General features: G+C 39.3%; 1 protein-coding gene and 1 pseudogene across 1 annotated transcript in view; both read left to right on the top strand.

Moving 5' to 3' along the window:
• Nucleotides 1-18,155, top strand: part of GATAD2B (GATA zinc finger domain containing 2B) — a 147,222-nt gene that overhangs the window by 54,213 nt on the left and 74,854 nt on the right. The window lies entirely within an intron of this gene.
• The window catches only part of LOC102842720, an 18,719-nt pseudogene continuing 11,630 nt past the window's right edge, over nucleotides 11,067-18,155 (top strand).

Here is an 18,155-nt window from a genome sequence, read left to right as displayed (position 1 = left end):
TTTACATTTCCAACCCTCACAATCAGTCCTGATAACAATTATTCACTATTGTATCACAAAAGACTCATCTGCATTTCATTTCATCAGCCCTGCCTAGACAGATTGAATACTACTCACTGGAGAGTCTACCTTCCTCCAGGCCCTCTGGCTCTAGGTTCTCTCTTGAAAGCTTGTAAGCCAGTCACTTCTTGCCTTTGTAGCCCCCCCGCCTCCTATTTTGTAATAATATTTTGATTTTGTCTTCTCAAGTCACTCTTTAGATATTCAACATTCAAGAGCTAGTTTTAGTCTATTCTGACATCCACTTTCGTCTTTTCTTTCTTTTTAGTTATCTTTTGGTTTCTGCATGTCTGATATTGCCCCACAACTTAACTGGTCTTTGATCATTAGTGTTCAGTGCATCAAGTCTGTTCATTAGATAGTCTCTAAATTTAGGTGAAATATATCCAGAGTTGAATTTTGGCTCTCATGTATTTGTTTTAGTTATCTTCAGCTTCAGTTTGAACTTTATAGTCTGTTCCACAGTTGGCACTTGACCCTTTTCGGACTGATAATACTGAGCTTATCCATAACCTCTTTAATAGCATGATAAATGGTGAAAAGTTTGAAGTTGTCATAGACTCATTTTGCTTATTAGAGCCACAATCACTGCTCATAGAATAGCTGTCAAGAAATCAGAAGATGTAGTGCATTAGGCAAATCTGCTGCAAAAGACTTCTTTTAAGTGTTAAAGAGCAAAGATGTCTGCTTGAGGACAAAGGGTACACCTGACCCAAGCCTGTTTCACATGTCATATGCATGTGAAAGTTGGACAATGAATAAGGAACACTGTAGAGAATTGATGTGTTTGAACTTTAAAAAGTTGGTGAAGAACACTGAAAGTACCATGGACTGTCAGAAGAACAAACAAATTTGTGTTCTAAGAAGTATAGCCAAGAATGTTTATTAGAAGCCAGGATGGCAAGAATTGTCTCTCGTACTTTAGACATATTGTCAGGGGGGACCCAGTCCCTGGAGAAAGGACATTATGCTTGGAAGAGTGTGTAAAGTCAGTGAAAAAGAGGAAGACTCCCAACAAGATGGATTGACACAGTGGCAGTAATAATGGGCTCAAGCATAACAACAATTGTGAGGATGGTCAATATGTTGTTCTGTGCACTCTGTGAGTTGAAACTGACTTGATGGCACCTAGCAACAAGAAAAACATTCTATCTGGCAAGGTCCACATATATTGTCACCATTTGTGTTGTTGAAAGTATTTGCAATAAAAAAGTTGGTGGCCTTGCAAAATTTTATCACGCAACCTTGTGTGGTTTCTGTCACTAAGGCCATGTTTTCCAGTGGCTAATCTACGTTTCCCAATTTCACACTTCAGTCACCAGTAATTATCAGTGCATCTTGATTACATGTTGGATCATTTTCAGATTGAAGAAGTTGATAAAAATCTTCAATTTCCTCCCCTTTGGCGTTAGTGGTTGGTGCATAAATTTGAATATTAGTCATATTAACTGGTCTGCCTTGTACCATATGGATATTATTCTAGCACTGACAGCGTTGTGCTTCATGATTGATCTTGAAATGTTTTTAATGATGAATGCAACACCATTCCTCTTCATTTAGTCATTTGTGGCATATTGTTGGAAATGCCGTCGGGTTGGTTCCAACCCATAGCGAACCCTGTATAGGGTTTCTGAGGAACTACAGGTGAGCTTGAACTGCCAACTTTGCAGTTCAAATAGCTTTGCAGTTTGGCGCATTAACCCATAGTGTCACACCAGGACTCTATTCATGGCATGGCTGACTGTGTGCCGTGGAGTTGGTTCCGACTCATAGCGACCCTACCCTGTACAGGGTTTTCGAGACTGTAAATCTTTACGGGAGCAGAAAGCCTCATCTTTCTCCCGCGAAACAGCTGGTAGTTTCGAACTGCTGATTTTGCAGTTCACAGCCTGATTTGTAACCACTACGGTACCAGAGCTCCTTCCATTCATGGCATAGTACATTATATTATTGTCTGATTCAAAATGGCCACTGCCAATCAATCCATTTCAGCTCAGTAATGCCTAGGATATCAATCTTTTTGCATTTCATTTTATTTTTGATGACTTTGATTTCCTAGATTCATATTTCTATACATTCCATGTTCTGATTATTAATAGATGTTTGTAGCTGTCTCTTCTCCTTTTGGGTAGTGAGTGTCACATCAACAAATGAAGGTCCCGAAAGCTTTGCTCCATCGACATCATTAAGTTTGACTACTTTAAGGAGGCAGTGCTTCCCCAGTTGTATTTTGAGTGCCTTCTAACCTTAGGGGTTTATATTCCAACACTGTATCAGACAATGTTCTGCTACTATTAATAAGGTGTTTGTTGTTGCTAAGTACAGTCCAGTTGGTGCCGAGTCATAGCGATCTCGTATAGGGTTTCTGAGGAACGACTGGAAAGGTTTTTAATGCTGATATTTCTGATATCTCTTCTTTTTTCCTGATCTTAGTGTGGAAGCTTTGCTGAAACCTGTCCACCATGGGTGTCCTTGCTGGCATTTGAAATATTGGGGGCATAGCATCCAGCATCACAGTAATAGCTAAGCCGCCACCGTATGATAAACTGACAGACAAGTGAACGGTGGCCAAATGGACTAGCTCCACAGGGAGATAGCAAGCAAGGACTAATAGCTAAATAGGGTTTCTGAGGAGCTGCAGGTGAGCTTGAACTGCTGACTTTGCAGTTCAAATAGCTTTGCAGTTTGGCGCATTAACCCACAGCGCCACTCCAGGACTCCATACATGGCATGGCTGGCTGTGTGCCGTTGAGTCGGTTCTGACTCATAGCGACCCTACATAGGGCTTCAGAAGGGCAGCTGATATGTTTGAACCACCATCGACCTTGGAGTCCAGGACTCCATTAGCATGTTTTGTTTTTTTGAACACCGATAAATAGCTTGTGAATGATATATAAAATAATTTAAGTATATGCTACAAATTTAGCCATGCTGTTGTGTGAAGTTGATTTTTAAAAAATTAGGTTTTATTTTTCCTTCTTAACAATGGTTCTGATTCCAATTCACTTGTTCTAAATCTTTATGTAAATAGATTGTAGCATCCTTCTGTTGAGTAGTTGGTGAATTTTAACTGCCAACCTTTCAGTTTTCACCCTAGCACTTTAATTACTGCACCATCAGGGTTCCTCTGAGGTAAAGGATATATGTTAAAATTAGCACTAACGTTAATGTTGTGCTCTTTTAAAGAGTTGTCTATATGGGATTAAATTGACAACAACAACTTGAAAATTTAGAGCAGAAATTTAGGTGGGCCAGTAAGCTCATGTTAATGGTGAAGGTACAGCTCAGAAAAGAAAGGTGAGAATAGATACACAATTTGAAGAATTGTTAAGTGTTGCTGAATTATACACATAAAAATTGTTAAATTGGTGTATGTTTCTATGTGTACATTTTCAACAAAATAAAGTATTTTTAAAAATTGACAAGAAAAAAATTAGTAAGTTACTCATAAAATTTGTTACTCATAAAAAAATGGGGCGACTGTGGGTGGCTATAATTTTTGCCAATGTGTATCTAATATTGGGAGTTTTTTGGTTTTTTCCAAATTTCTTTTGTAGGAGTACCTTAAAGCTTTTCAGTCTGTATATTTGAATTCTGTATTCTGAATCTGGATAATCACCTCTTTATTGTAGTGATTATCCTTTTTGGGTTCACCTTCTCAGTCATTTTATTTATCTACTAGATTTCTTATGTATCCAGCATATGTGTGGAGTCCTGGTGTGGCGCTGTAGGATAAGCACCGGATTGCTAACCGCCAGGTCACTGGTTCATACTCACTGCTCAGAAACTATATTGTCTTGCTATGAGTTGGAATTGACTCAGCAACATTTTACAACAATAATATATGTACTTAGCCTTTCAAAAGAAGATCTAGATGAAATATCATATTAGTAGAATTCATACATGCCTGTCAGAGTTTATATTTTCAATTTCAGATTTATTTGGCTAATGCTTTCTTTAATACAAGATTCAGAGTGTAAGGTTAGCAAGATAAGCATTCTAGTGAACTGGGGTCTTAAGTTTTGGCCAAGAAATAGTGTTGGTACCATGGTGAATGGAATGAATATGGGCTTTAGAGCCAGTCTACTATTGTTAGCTGAATGAGTGATTTCAAAGGTTTTGAGTTCATATAATTTTCATGCGTGTAAAATATGGATAAAATTCTTATATGCTTGGTGCTTTAAAAACTACAGTAAAGCATTTAAATGTTAGATCTTTTCATTGTTGTTGTTGTTAAGTGCCGTTGAGTCGATTCTGACCCATAGCGACCTTGTATAGGGTTTCCGAGGAGCAATTGTTGAGCTTGAACCACCGATCTTGCGGTTCAAACAGCTCTGTAGTCTGGCACATTAACCCCACAGGACTCCAGATCTTTTCTTCAGTGATACATAAAATGAGGAGTACTTAAGAGTATCTCAACTTGGATACTATTTACTGAGAAGTATTTTTAAATATGGAGTCTTGGTGTGGCGCTGTGGGTTAATGCACTGGACTGCAAAGTCAGTTTGAACCCCAAGGGTCGGCAGTTCAGCTCACCAGCTGCTCCTCGGAAACTCTGTACAGGGTTGCTGTGGGTCAGAACTGACTCGACAGCATTTAACAAAAATTATAATAACGTTTTAAAATATAGAGCTTTTATCTCACACAGTTAAGTACTTTTAATTTGTTTCCTGTTATAGTAAGTACCACCAATTCCTTGGCAAGAAAAAAATGTCAGTCTGTTTCTGTAAAGTTTCTTGTTAGATGCCATTGAGTTGGTACCGACTCATAGACACCTTATGCACAACAGAATGAAACACTGCCAGGTCCTTTGCCAGCCTCACAATCATTGCTATGTCTGAGCCCATTGCTGCTGCCACTGTGCCAATCCATCCTGTTGGGGCCTTCCTCTCTTTCTCGGACTTTATTAGATGTAAAGACTCCTTCCCTCTCTCTTGGTATTTTGAGCTACTACATTCATGAGTGTAGGTCAATTTCATCAAATTGTAGCAATTTACCATTGTTTCCCTTATCAAATTTTTTTTTTTAAATCGTCCTCTAGTCGATTTCTGATTGTCAAGCTGTCGAAACTAGGTCAAATGGGTACTGTCTGCAAGTTTGGATGTTCTTGTGCGTTGATGTCTTTCTTGACTGCTGCTTCCAAGAGTGTGATGATTGATCCCAGAAAATTGAAGTCTTTAACAACTTAAATCTTTTCTCCATTTATATGGATGTTGTTTATTGGTCCAGTTGTGAGAATTTTTGTTTTCTTTACATTGAGGTACAACACATACTGACTGAAGGCTGTGATCTTTGACCTTCATTAGCAAGTATTTTTAGTCCTTTTTGCTTTCAGCAAGCAAGTTTGTATCATCTGCATATCACAGGTTGTGTTAATGAGTTTTCTTCCGATCCTGATGACATGTTTTTCTTCATATAATCCAGTTTCTCGGATTATTTGCTCAGCATACAGATTGAGTAAGTATTGTGAAAGAATACAACCTTGTGGCACACCTTTCCTAATTTTAAACCATTCGATGTTGTTCTGTTTGAACAACTACTTCTTGGTGTATGTACAGGTTCTTCATAAGCACAGTTAAGTGTTCTGGAACACTCATACTTTGCAGTGTTGCCAAAGCTTGTCATGATCCACACAGTTGAAAGCCTTGTGTAGTCAATAAAGCACAGGTAAACATCTTTGTGGTATTCTCTGCTTTCAGCCAAGATCCATCTGATATCAGCAATAATATCCCTCATTCCACATCTTCTTCTGAAGCCAGCTTGAACCTCTGGAAGTTCTCTGTCAGTGTATGTTTGCAGCTATTTTTGTATTACCTTATGTAAAACTTAATTCACATGAGATATCAATGATGTTGTCTAATGATTTTCTCATTCCATTGGGTTACCTCCATACAGATTTCTTCAAGTCAGGTGGCCAACATATTTGCCTTCCAAGTAAATGAGTACCTCCAGTGCTGCATCACTTAGTTGAAAGATTGCAATTTATATCCCATGTATTCCCGGTACCTTGTTCTTTGCCAATGCCTTCAGTGTATCTTGGACTTCTTCCTTCAGGACATTGACTCTTTTTTAAAAATATATATTTTAAAGTTTTTATTGTGAATTGAGTGATAGTTTGTATGGGAGAATATCGGTTTTACACTCATTGTTTCATTGCAATGATTACAATCTCCTTTGTGCATCATCATTCAAAAGTATTTGCTTCTATTCCCTGTGGGGTTTTTTGTTTTTGTTTTTGGGGTGGGGGATGTACACAGCAATACTTGGGTATATATAATGATTTAAACAATCAAAGGGCACATTCTGTAAGCCTGCCTCCTGACCGCCAGCACTGTCTTTCTTTTTCTATGAGTCCAGAGTCCTCAACTGCTCTCTCTCCATGTCCTCATCTCTGCTTTCATCTCTGGTGTTTCTCCTTTTCTGGGTAGGGTCCCACATTCCACTTGTGCTCTTCTCCCTTGATGTCCCTAGGTTCTTCTGTTCTTGGATTGTAAGATTAACTGCTTCCCCTTTTTTATTACAAAACTTCTACCTTTGTAGTTGTGACAGTCGCTGTTAGTCATGTTAGGAATTACTGTTTTTGAATCATAAGAATCTTACTCCCATCTCTTTTCACCAGACCCATCTAGACAAGATGAAAACTATTCAGTGGGGATTCTGCCTTCCCCCACACACTCTTACACTAAACTCCCTCTTGAAAAAACTTGTATGCCAGTCACTTTGTGTCTTAATTGCCCCTTCATTTTAGGTAGCCAGTGTCTAAGTTGCCCATCCCTATCTACCCTGTATACAGAGGGGATAGATAGGATTGACACACGATGTGAAGACTCCTTCCCTCTCAGTTGGTATTTTGAGCTACAACATCCATAAGTATAGGTCAAGTTCATTAAGTTATAGCAATTTACACTTGTTTCCTATATCAAAAATTGTTTTTTTATCTTCCTCAAGTCGAGTTCTGATGATCAAGGCTAGGTTTAATGGGTACTAACTGCAAGTTTGGGAGTTCTTGTGTATCTCCCCTCACTTCATATCAGATGGATACTTCACTCTCAGTTCTAGTCCTTTGTGGCGGTGTCCTTGTTCATGCACTCAGGAGTCCCGAGGTCTCACCACACTTCAGACCAACCAGCCCTTGCTCTTCTCTCTCTCATCTCCAGGCCAATGGGAGTCTATGGAATGTGGTTGAACTCAGCCCATTTCTTCATTGCTACCTTTCCCCCTCTTCCACTCACCAGTAGACCAACATGGTTGCCAGCAAGCTTACAAGCCTGCTCATAATATTCCCTTTGAGTTTCAGTCTTGGAGAGAGGTTTGTCCTGAAGGGACTTGATTGCTTGCCTTTATGGCTTCCGGGCAAACAGCTTGCTTGTTCTTGAAGTAGCCAATTAGGCTGCCATTTTTGTTTTGGATTTTTCTTACTGATCTTTCTTTCAAGAAGTGTATTCTATTGCTGTAGCTGTTCTAGTCTTGTCTGGTTGTCCTTTCTAGTGAGAATATCTACCTCAGAAGGTTCTTGATGGGGCAGCACATTGAATCTTGATCATATGCTACCTCTTGAAATGGCTGAACATCGACTGTTTCTTTTTGGTACAGTGACTGTGTATTCTTTTCATCATCTTTTTTCAAGGCTTTTGGTTATGAATTGAGTGGTAGTTTACATGTCAGAATGAACATTGGTTTTGCACTCAACCAGTCATGTATTTTTTTTCATTGTAATGATTACAGTCCACTCCATATTCCATCGGCTAACGGTATTTGCCTCTATTCCCTTTTTTTTTTTTCTTTTAAGTTTTTGTGAATTGAGTGATAGTTTACATGGGAGAACATCAGCTTTACATTCTTCCTATTGTATTTTGTTTCATTGCAATGATTGCAGTCCCCTCCATGCATCATCATTCAACGCATTTGCTTCCATTCCCTCTGTCCATCTTCTTTTGATGCTTTGTACATCATTCAATATTTTGTCCATAGAATCCTTCAGTATCGCAAGTGGTGGCTTAAATTTTTCCTTAACTTCCCTTTTCTTGAGAAATGCTGAGCATTTCTTCCCTTTTGGTTTTCTAACTCCAGGTCTTTGCACGTTTCGTTATAATATTTGACTTTGTCTTCTTGAGCTGACCTTTGAAATTTTCTGTTTAGCTCTCATGCCCCCTAACTTCTCCCTTGGAGAGCAAGTTTTAGAGTCTTTTTTGACATCTATTTTGGTCTTTTCTTTCTCTCTTGTCTTCTTAATGACCTTTTGCTTTCTTCCTATATGAGGTTCTTGATGTCATCCCATAAGTCTTCTAGTCTTTAGTCTTCAGTGTCTAATGCATCAAATCTGTTCTTCAGATGCTCTCTAAATACAGGTGGGATATTGTTGTTGTTGTTGAGTGCTGTCAAGTTGATTCCGACTCATAGCGACCCTGTATAGGGTTTTCAAGGAGTGACTGTCATGAGTGTTGAACCACCCTTGGTGAGATTCAAATGACTTTGCGCATCCAGTGCATTAACCCACAGCACCACACCAGGACTCCAGGTGGGATATATTCATGGTAATATTTTGGCCCTTGTGGACTTGTTTTAATTTTCTTCAGCTTCTGCCTGAATTTGCATATGAGCAATAGAGCAATTTACATATGAGCAATTCCACAGTCTGTCCCTGGTCTTGTTCTGGCTGATGATAATAGAGCTTTTCCATCTCTTTCCACAGAAGTTGTCAATTTGGTTCTATCTTTCCCATCTCGTGAGGTTCATGTGTATAGTCGTCTTTCTATGTTATTTAAAAAGGTATTTGCAATGAAGAAATCATTGGTCTTGTAAAATTCTGTTATGCTATCTCCAGCATCATTTCTGTCAGTTTAAACTCTGTCTTTTAGGATCACTGTGATTCAGAATCAATTGAACAGCAAAAGTATAGGCAGTCTTTCCTTTCCCTACTCTGATCAAACATGAAATTACAGCTCCTTGGTTTGAAATTCATAGTTGGATCTTTGGTTGATGTGATATGAGTGAGAGATAGTAGCCCATTTTCCTTACCCTGTGTATCACAGACTTTCCCTTTATCTGCAAAAATGATAATGGTACCTAGATCTGGAGGCCTCTGTCTGATGAACTACTGTTAAGTGCACCTTACTTATTGAGATGGAGTTCCTGGTGTGGCGCTGTGGGTTAATGTGCCAAACTGCAAAGCCGTTTGAACTCTAAGCTGCGCCTTGGAAACCCTATGCAGGGTCGCTGTGGGTCAGAACCGACTCAACGGCACTTCACAACAACAACTTACTGAGATAATGCAATATCAACCACTTGAAGCCTGGCTTTGTATCGATTCAAGACCTGTCTTTTGTAATTGGTAAACTGTTGAATCCCTTAGGCCAGTGCCATTGTGACCTTTCAGATCAATTCAGTATCAGTTTTCTTAAAATTGAATTTTATATTTAGATTGCTTAGGAAATTTTCCCCAAAATTAATATCTTTGGCTAGAATGTAGCTTATTTTCCTATATTCTGTAGATTCTAGAAGTGTTAATATTTGGGAAAACAAAGCGTTTGTTATTCTTATGGAGGCATTGCTTTTAAAAGACAATTAATGAATTACTCGAATTTTAGAAGCAATGTACCACTCCCAAAAGGAAGGTAGATATTTTGGGTCTAGATTGAGGCTGGGTGCTAATGAGTTGATTCCCACTCATAGACACCTTGTGTGACAGAATAGAACTGCTCTGTAATGTTTTTTTCATTGTAATCTTTATAGCAGCAGATTGCCAGATTTTGCTGCCAAGGCATATTGATAAAAGAGATATCAATTGAAAAGTAAGGAAACATTACGTCTCCCCTGTTACTCTTTATATAGAACTTAGTTCTGCAAAGCAAAGGTCCCCAGCCAATAGTTCTAAAACAATTTTGGACATGACATCAGGAAACACCAATTGTTGGTAAAATTAGAGGCTCAGCAAAAATGAGGGAATCTCTTAATGAGATAAATTGATAAAATAACCACAGTAATGGAATATATCAGCAATTATGAAGATGACACAGAACTGGACAGCGTTTCATTCTATTATACTAAAGTCACTTTTGATCTGCTTGAATTTTTTCCTCACCACTTTCTGACCCCTTATTGGATTGCTAACTGCAAGGACGATAGTTCAAACCTACCAGCTACTCCTTGGAAACCCTATACAGGGTTTCTGTGAGTCGGAAAACACTGGATGACATTTAACAGCAATAATCAGTACTTACGAAAATGAAAACTCTTCACAAACTGATTGGAGACAGTTGCTCTAAAACAAAAAAAGAAGTTAATCAGGAGACGAGGCTCAGATATGTTAAGTCTGGATCTGTCTATAGAATGACAGGATGAGGTAATGGGTACTGATAGCTAGGTAGGAACTCATATGCATAGAGGAGAATGTGCTAGCTGTGACACAGGAAAGTAGAATAATATTGCAGGCATACTATGGCATGATCAGAGTCATTTTTCAAGTGTATTTTAGAGAATATATATATATAATCATGACTACTTTGCTTTTAAACGTTGATATATCATTTGTGTTAGGTGTGGATTCAACTACCCTGAATATTTTGAATTGGTAGCGCTAAATCAGAAATCTGCCTTTGGGACCGCAGTTTAACAGCTGAAGGAAAAAAATTTTCATGAACACATCAGTGCCAGTTTCTTTACTCCTTATTGCAAATGCTAGGAAATGCTTGATTGGCATTATGCCTTAACGTTTTTAAAAGAATAATTTGGAACATGCTTTAGTATTGATGCTTTGATTTCCTCTTTGGGATATTGGCTTTGGATACTAAACAGTTAAAGCATCATGATCTAAGAGGAAACTAGCGCTCATGAATGAAGGAAAAGTTTGGCCCTAAGCCAGAATAATGGGGTGGGGATAGGGTAGGGAGACTAACTGACTTTTGTACCACAAATGTCTTAAAAATTAAGAGATAATTCCATGTCCTGAGGTTATAAACCGGCTACAACTGGTTTTTCTCTCCCTCCTCCTGCCCTCGCTAAGCATCATGGGTAAAAGTAAGCATCCCCTGTTTCTTTTGTTTTATGTAACAGTACGCCATGTGATTGGCAGGGCAGTGCCCACTTGGAGATTGGGTTTGTGCAGGTCTCTCATGGGGGTTGGCACGTATGGGGTCACCCCTGTGCTACAGAAAAGGGCTTCTCTTACTACAGAAAAGGGAAAATGACGCTCCCCCCCCAAAAAAAAAACAATCAAAACACAAACCCATTTCTTATTCCATCTTTTCCCCCTTTTTCTGTTTCCCCCTTTTCTTGTCTCCAATCTTCCTGGCTGCTAGAGGAGGGAGCAGAAAAATGTATACCTGTAAGTACTTCCAACCATCTTGATTTTTTTCCTTTATTAGATTTTTTTTTTCTTAAAAGCAGAAACTTAAAATTAACTTGAGTTTTTCAGTCTTTTTCTGACTACGTGTAACAGATGATATGCTGAGGTTTCTGATGGGATCAAAGTATTAAACACTTAGCTTTTAAAAAAAATTGTTGCAAGAATGATTCAGCCTTATACAAAGCTCCTTTGATTTGGATCATCTCCTCTGCTTCATCTATTTGCTATTGTAATGGAGAGGGTCTTTGCTGGCTTCTTGTCGTCTTTGAGCTGAAACTGTAGGAAGAGTGTTATACTAAGATTTCCTTTTTCTTTTCTTTTTTTAATTTCTTTTGTCTGTAGCGGTGATGGTTCTAGCTCCCCCTTATCCTCACTCCCCCTTCTTTTTTCCATGTCAGTTCCAACCCTTCTCTGTGAATGGAGTCAACCAGCTGACTGAGTGCTGGCATCATGCCAGGGGCTGCAAAGCAATGTGAATGCGCGCGCTCGTGTGTGTTAAGTGTATACAGAACACAAAGGGAAAAGGCCTGCAGTCTAGGAAATCACAAGCTATTATATAAGGAAGTCTTCGTCATCTCTACTTGCTTGGACTTTACAAACACGTAGTGGGGAAGCTTTAAAGCAAGAGAAATACTCTTCTGGAACAACCTCCCCCCCCCCCCATGTGTTTCCTTACTGTCTAAAAAAATATAAAAATTAGGTATTTGTGTTATAGCAAAGTGAGAGAAAGGTCCTCTGTATAAGTGGCAGTAACCATGTTCCTTGTGGAAGTAGTAATAGTAACTCTTTTGTGTGGAAGCAGAAGCATATTCTGGTCTCTTCTTCCTGGCCCCGCACTGAGGTATGTGTGCTTAAAGAAGGCATGACTAGAGAAATAGTTGTTGGTTTTAACAGCTGTAATTTGTTATGATACTTTTTGGAGGGGAGGGGTAAATGGTTTCTAATATTTCAGAATTGCCAAGGTCACGGGGTGAATTGGTGAAAGAGTGCTCTTAAGGTGAAATTGAAAGCTAGATAACACAGCAAATATTTATAGCACCTCTTATGAGTTCTTGCTTTTTTTTCCTTTATCTTTTTGCTGTTATATAATACAAAAATATGCAATATTCTTCCCCTGTCAACTCCTGCAGAATTAAAATTGTACAAAAGGAAAATAAAACAACACATGGAAGATTTCAAAAAAAAAAATTGAGATTGTTCTAAACTTCCAAATGTTACAAGTGCTACGATTTTGGGGTTAATTTGCAATGATTATATCTTCCATTTTGTTGTTGGGTGCTGTTGAATTGGTTCCAACTTAGAGCGTCTTTATGCACAGCAGAATGAAACACAGCCATTGGTCCTGTGCCATCCTCACAATCTTTGTTAAACTTGAGTCCATTGCTGCTGACACTGTACCAGTCAGTCTTGTTGGGAGTCTTCCTCTTTGTCACTGACCCTCCACTTTACCAAGCATGATGTCTTTTCCAGGGACTGGTCCATCCTCATAATATGTATTCCTAGAAATATGAGAAGATCAACTTTGGCTATCGTGGCTTCTAAGGAGCTTTTTAACTGTACTTCTTCCTAGACAGATTGGTCTGTTCTTCTGGTAGTTCATAGTGCTTTTAATATACTTCTCCAACACCATAACTCAAATGCATCAGTTCTTCTACATTCTTCTTTTTCAGCTTTTCACATGCATGTTAAGCTATTGAAAACAAAATGGTTTGGATTAGGTAGGTGCACCTTTGAACATCTTTGCTCTTGAACACTTTAAAGAGGTCTTGTGAAGCAGATACTTACCTAATGCAGTATGTCTTAGATTTCTTGACTGCTGCTTCCATGAGTATTGATAGTGTATCCAAGCAAAATGAAGTCTTTGACAGTTTCAATAGTTTTTCAATTTATCAGGATGTTAATTATTGGCCCAGTCGTGAAAATTTTTGCTTTCTGTAAATCGAGGTGCAACCCATACTGATAGCTGTGATCTTTGCTCTTCATCAATGCAGCCACTTGGCCAGTCCATCTTTGGGGCCAATCTATGTTGAGAGTCTTCCTCTTTTTCTCTGACCCTCCACCTTACCAAACATGCTATCCTTCTCCAGTAACTGGTCCCGCCTGACAATATACCTGAAGTATGAGAGACGAAGTTTGGCCATCTTGGCCTCTAAGGAGCACTCTGGCTGCACTTCTTCCAAAACAGATCTATTGGTTCTTTGGCAGTCCATGGCATTTTTAGTATTCTCCAACACCATAATTCAAAGACATCAATTCTTCTATGATCTTCCTTATTCACTGTCCAGCTTTTGCATCCATATGAGGTTATTGCAAATACCATGGCTTGGGGTCAGGTGCACCTCAGTCCTCAAGCTGATATCTTTGCTCTTCAACACTTTAAAAAGCTCCTGTGCAGCAGATTTGCCTAATGCAATACGTCGTCTGATCTCTTGACTGCTGCTTCTGTGAATGTTGATAGTTGATCCAAGAAGAATGAAATCCTTGACAACTTCAGTCTTTTCTCTGTTGATAAGAATGTTGTTTATTGGTCCAGTGGTAAGGAATTTTGTTTTCTTGACATTGAGATGTAATCCATACCGAAGGCTGTGCTCTTTGATCTTCATCAGTAAATGTTTTAAGTCCTCTTCACTTTCAGCAAGCAAGGTTGTATCATCTGTATATCGCAGGTTGTGAATGAGTCTTCCTCCAATCCTGATGCCACGTTTTTCTTCATAGAACCCAGCTTCTCGGATCATTTGCTCAGCATACAGGTTGAATAAGTATGATGAAAGAATACAACCTATTGGTACACCTTTCTTAATTTTAAAACATTCAGTATTCCCATGCTCTGTTCGAACAACTGCTTTTTGGTCTAGGTACAGATTCCTCATGAGTACAAGGAAGTGTTCTAGAATACTCATACTTGCAATGTTGTCCATAGCTTGTCATGATCCACACAATCGAAAGCTTCTGTGTAGTCAGTAAAGCACAGGTAAATATCTTTCTGATATTCTCTGCTTTCAGCCAAGATCCATCAGATATCAGCAATGACATCTCTCGTTCCATGGCCTCTTCTGAATCCAGCTTGAGCCTCCAGAAGTTCTCTGTCAATGTATGATTGTAGCCATTTCTGTATTACCTTTTGCAAAACTTTACTCGCTTGAGATATCAAAGAGATTATCAGTGAATTGCTATTGACAGTGAGTAGCAGAGAAACACTGTCAGGATAGTCTTGTTGTTGTTAAGTGCCGTGGAGTTGGTTCCGACTCATAGCGACCCTGCACAGGGTTTCCGAGGCTGTAAATCTTTACGGGAGCAGAACACCTCTTCTTTCTCCCGCGGAACTGCTGGTAGTTTCGAACTGCTGACCTTGCGGTTCACAGCCTGATTCGTAACCACTACGCTACCAGAGTCAGGATAGTCTTAGGAGGTAATAAATAATTACTTTTTGGTTTGTCTTTATCATCTAGTATTTGGAAATTTAGTTGGAAAGAGTCATTTTACATGTGTGTGCTATTGTCGTTTTTAACCTCTTAGTTTACATTAAATATAAAGGGAAGATAAATTTCAGAATTCCTTATCCTCTCTAATTTAAGATTCTTTTTATATTTTGGGGTCCTGGTGTGGGACTGTAGGATAAGCACTGGACTACAAGGTTGGTTTGAGCAGCAAGGCATTTCAAACTAAACAGCTGCTCCTTGGAGCCAGGGTCACTATGAGTTGGAGCCAACTCGATGACACTTCACAACAACATCTGTATGATACTTGCTTATTGTACTTACTGGTTTCAAAGGAGAGCTTTTGCATCCTTCACTTTTAACTTTTCTCTTGGCACCTGAAAGCAGATTTGTTGTTGCTGTTAAGCGTCGTCAAGTCAGTTCTGACTCATAGCAACCTTGTAGAGGTTTTCCAAGGAGTGGCTTGCGAGTTTGAACTGCCAACCTTGTGGGTAGCAGTCCACTGCTTATGTTTCCGCGCCACAGGAAGAATCTTAGTGTTTGGGTAGTTAAAATCAGTGAGGCATAACCTAGCAGCTTTATTAATGGACAGATTTCTTGTTGCAGTTTAGGGGTGGCAGAAAAGTGACTTTGAAGAATCTGCCAAATCTGTCCTTTGACCACCTCTGACTCCTTTATTTTAGTATTACTTGTCTTAAATGATATTGCACATACATACACACACACACACACACACATATATATAGTTGTTGAGTGCTGTTGATTCCAACCCATAGCAACCCTCTGTACGGTTTCCACAGAGCAGCTGGTGAGCTTGAACCACCAACCTTGCAGTTCAAACAGTTTTGCAGTCTAACGCATTAACTCACAGGGCCACACCAGGACCAACCCTATTCGTAACCACTACGCTACCAGAGCTCTGGAGCTCTGATAGCGTAGTGGTTACAAATCGGGCTGTGAACCGCAAGGTCAGCAGTTCGAAACTACCAGCTGTTCCTTGGGAGAAAGATGAGGCTCTCTGCTCCTGTAAAGATTTATAGCCTCAGAAACCCTGTACAGGGTCACTGTGAGTCGGAACCAACTCCACGGCACATAACAGCAACAACAACAACAACACACACACATATATAGTTGTTGTGAAGTGCCATCAAGTCAGTTCCAACCCATAGCGACCCTGTAGAGGGTTTTCAAGGAGCAGCTGGTGAACTTGAACCGCTGACCTTGCAGTTCAAATGGCTTTGCGGTCTGGCGCATTAACCTACAGCGTCACACCAGGATTCCATATATACAGAATTTTGTGCTGATGTTTCATAAGGTGACAATGGGAGAGGATTTCTTATCTCCTATTCACTAGTTTTTTAGGCAGTATAGTACATTCTAACTTGTCACGTTTAAGCATAGGGGTCTTTATGATTCTTGGCACATATTATTAAACAGTGTATCATCTTAGCAAGATCACTTATGCTTTTCTATTCAAGGATGGGAACCAAAGATGTGTATTCTAAACTCTCAATGATATACAAATGACACTATACGCATTAACAGCAATGGTCTACTCATTTTTATTTAAAATTACTGTTTTACCAATTGGCTGGATTAAAAAAAAACTTAAATGATAATTTACATAAATATGATATGATTAAGAAAGTAAGAGCTCTGTGCTTGAATCATTTTTAGCCATTTACCAACTTGGAGGCCCGTGAAAGTTACTTAGTTCATCTACTTCTCTTTTCTCCTTTGTACAATGAGGGTAATTATAATACCACCTTTTACAAAAACAAAACACCCACTGCTGTTAAGTCCATCTGATTCATAGCAGCCTGTATAGGGTTTCTGAGGTGGTAAATCTTTATGGGAGCAGAAAACCTCATTTTTCTCTCCAGGAGCAGCTAGTGGGTTTGAACTGCTGACCTTAGTTTAGCAGTCAGCAGTCCAGTGCTTGTCCTACAGTGCCACCAGTACCTCCTTGAGAGAGCTTAAACGAAATAATGCATTATAAAGGACTTTGCATAAACTAAAACCAAACCCACTCTAGTTGAGATGATTCCAACCCATAGCTACCCTATAGAACAGAGTTGAACTGCACGTTATGGTTTCCAAGGCTGTAAATCTCTACAAGAGCAGACTGCCTTATCTTTTCCCCCTGAACCATTGATGTGTTTGAACTCCTGACCTTTCACTTAGCATCCCAACACTTAACCTACAGTGCTACCAGAATTCCTAAACCAAAACCAAACCCACTGCCATTAAGTCTATTCCAACTCATAGCAACCCTGTATAGGGTTTCTGAGACTGTAAATTTTTATGGGAGCAGAAAGCCTCATCTTTCTTGGAGTGACTGGTGGATTTGAATTGCTGACATTATGATTAACAGTCCAATTCTTGTTCTATAATGCCACCAGGGCTTCTTACCAGGGCTCATTTAAGTGCTGTTGAGTCAGTTCTGACTCATAGTGACCTTGTATAGGGATTCCTAGAAGTGGTTGGTGAGCTTGAGCCACTGACCTTGCAGTCCAGGGCATTAACTCACAGTACCACATGCTCAATCAGTGTTAGCAACTAACATTCCTGTCTATTGGATTGTTTATTGTTTTCAAGTGTTAGTTCCTTTTAGTAGCTAATCTATGGCTACCTTGGTGTTTTTAGTCTTGGTAGATCTTTTGAGTTAATTGGATTGATTGACTTCTATGTAGGAGGAATGTTTTTAGGAAAAGAACTTTGAGGCCTGTAAGAGAAGGTACATTGATAATGGCTGATATGACTTAAGTGAAGAAAAGTCTCATTTGGAGTGGTTAGGAAGTAACAGTACTTACTTAGTCTCTTAGGAGCATTTCAAAATAGTATTAAAGGAAAGTCCAAAGAACAGAGTCTTGCTACCAAGTGGTTTGAATTAAAATTGGAAAATAAAATGGATTAATAGTTACTTATTTAATACATACATCAGTTAGAGTTGTTAAGTGCCATCCAGTCAGTCCTGATGCATATTGATCCTGTATAGGGTTTCTAAGGAGAGGCTGGTGGTTAGCAGTCTGGTGCTGATCTACAGTGCCACACCAGTACTCCTTAGTTAAGAGTAGGCTAGTGGTAGCGTAGTGGTTACAAATTGGGCTGCTAACCTCAAGGTCAGCAGTTCAAAACTACCAGCTGTTCAAGGTGTTGTTGTTGTTGTTGTTAAGTGCCATCGAGTCGGGTCCGACCCACAGCGACCCTGTACAGGTTTCCGAGGGTGTAAATCTTTACGGGAGTAGAAAGCCTCATCTTTCTCCCGCGGAGCAGCTGGTAGTTTCGAACCGCTGACCTTAAGGTTCGCAGCC

This window comes from Chrysochloris asiatica, unplaced genomic scaffold (genome assembly GCF_000296735.1).
Source record: "Chrysochloris asiatica unplaced genomic scaffold, ChrAsi1.0 scaffold00042, whole genome shotgun sequence".
Lineage (NCBI taxonomy): Eukaryota > Metazoa > Chordata > Mammalia > Afrosoricida > Chrysochloridae > Chrysochloris > Chrysochloris asiatica.
This window is presented reverse-complemented; position numbering and strand designations above follow the sequence as displayed.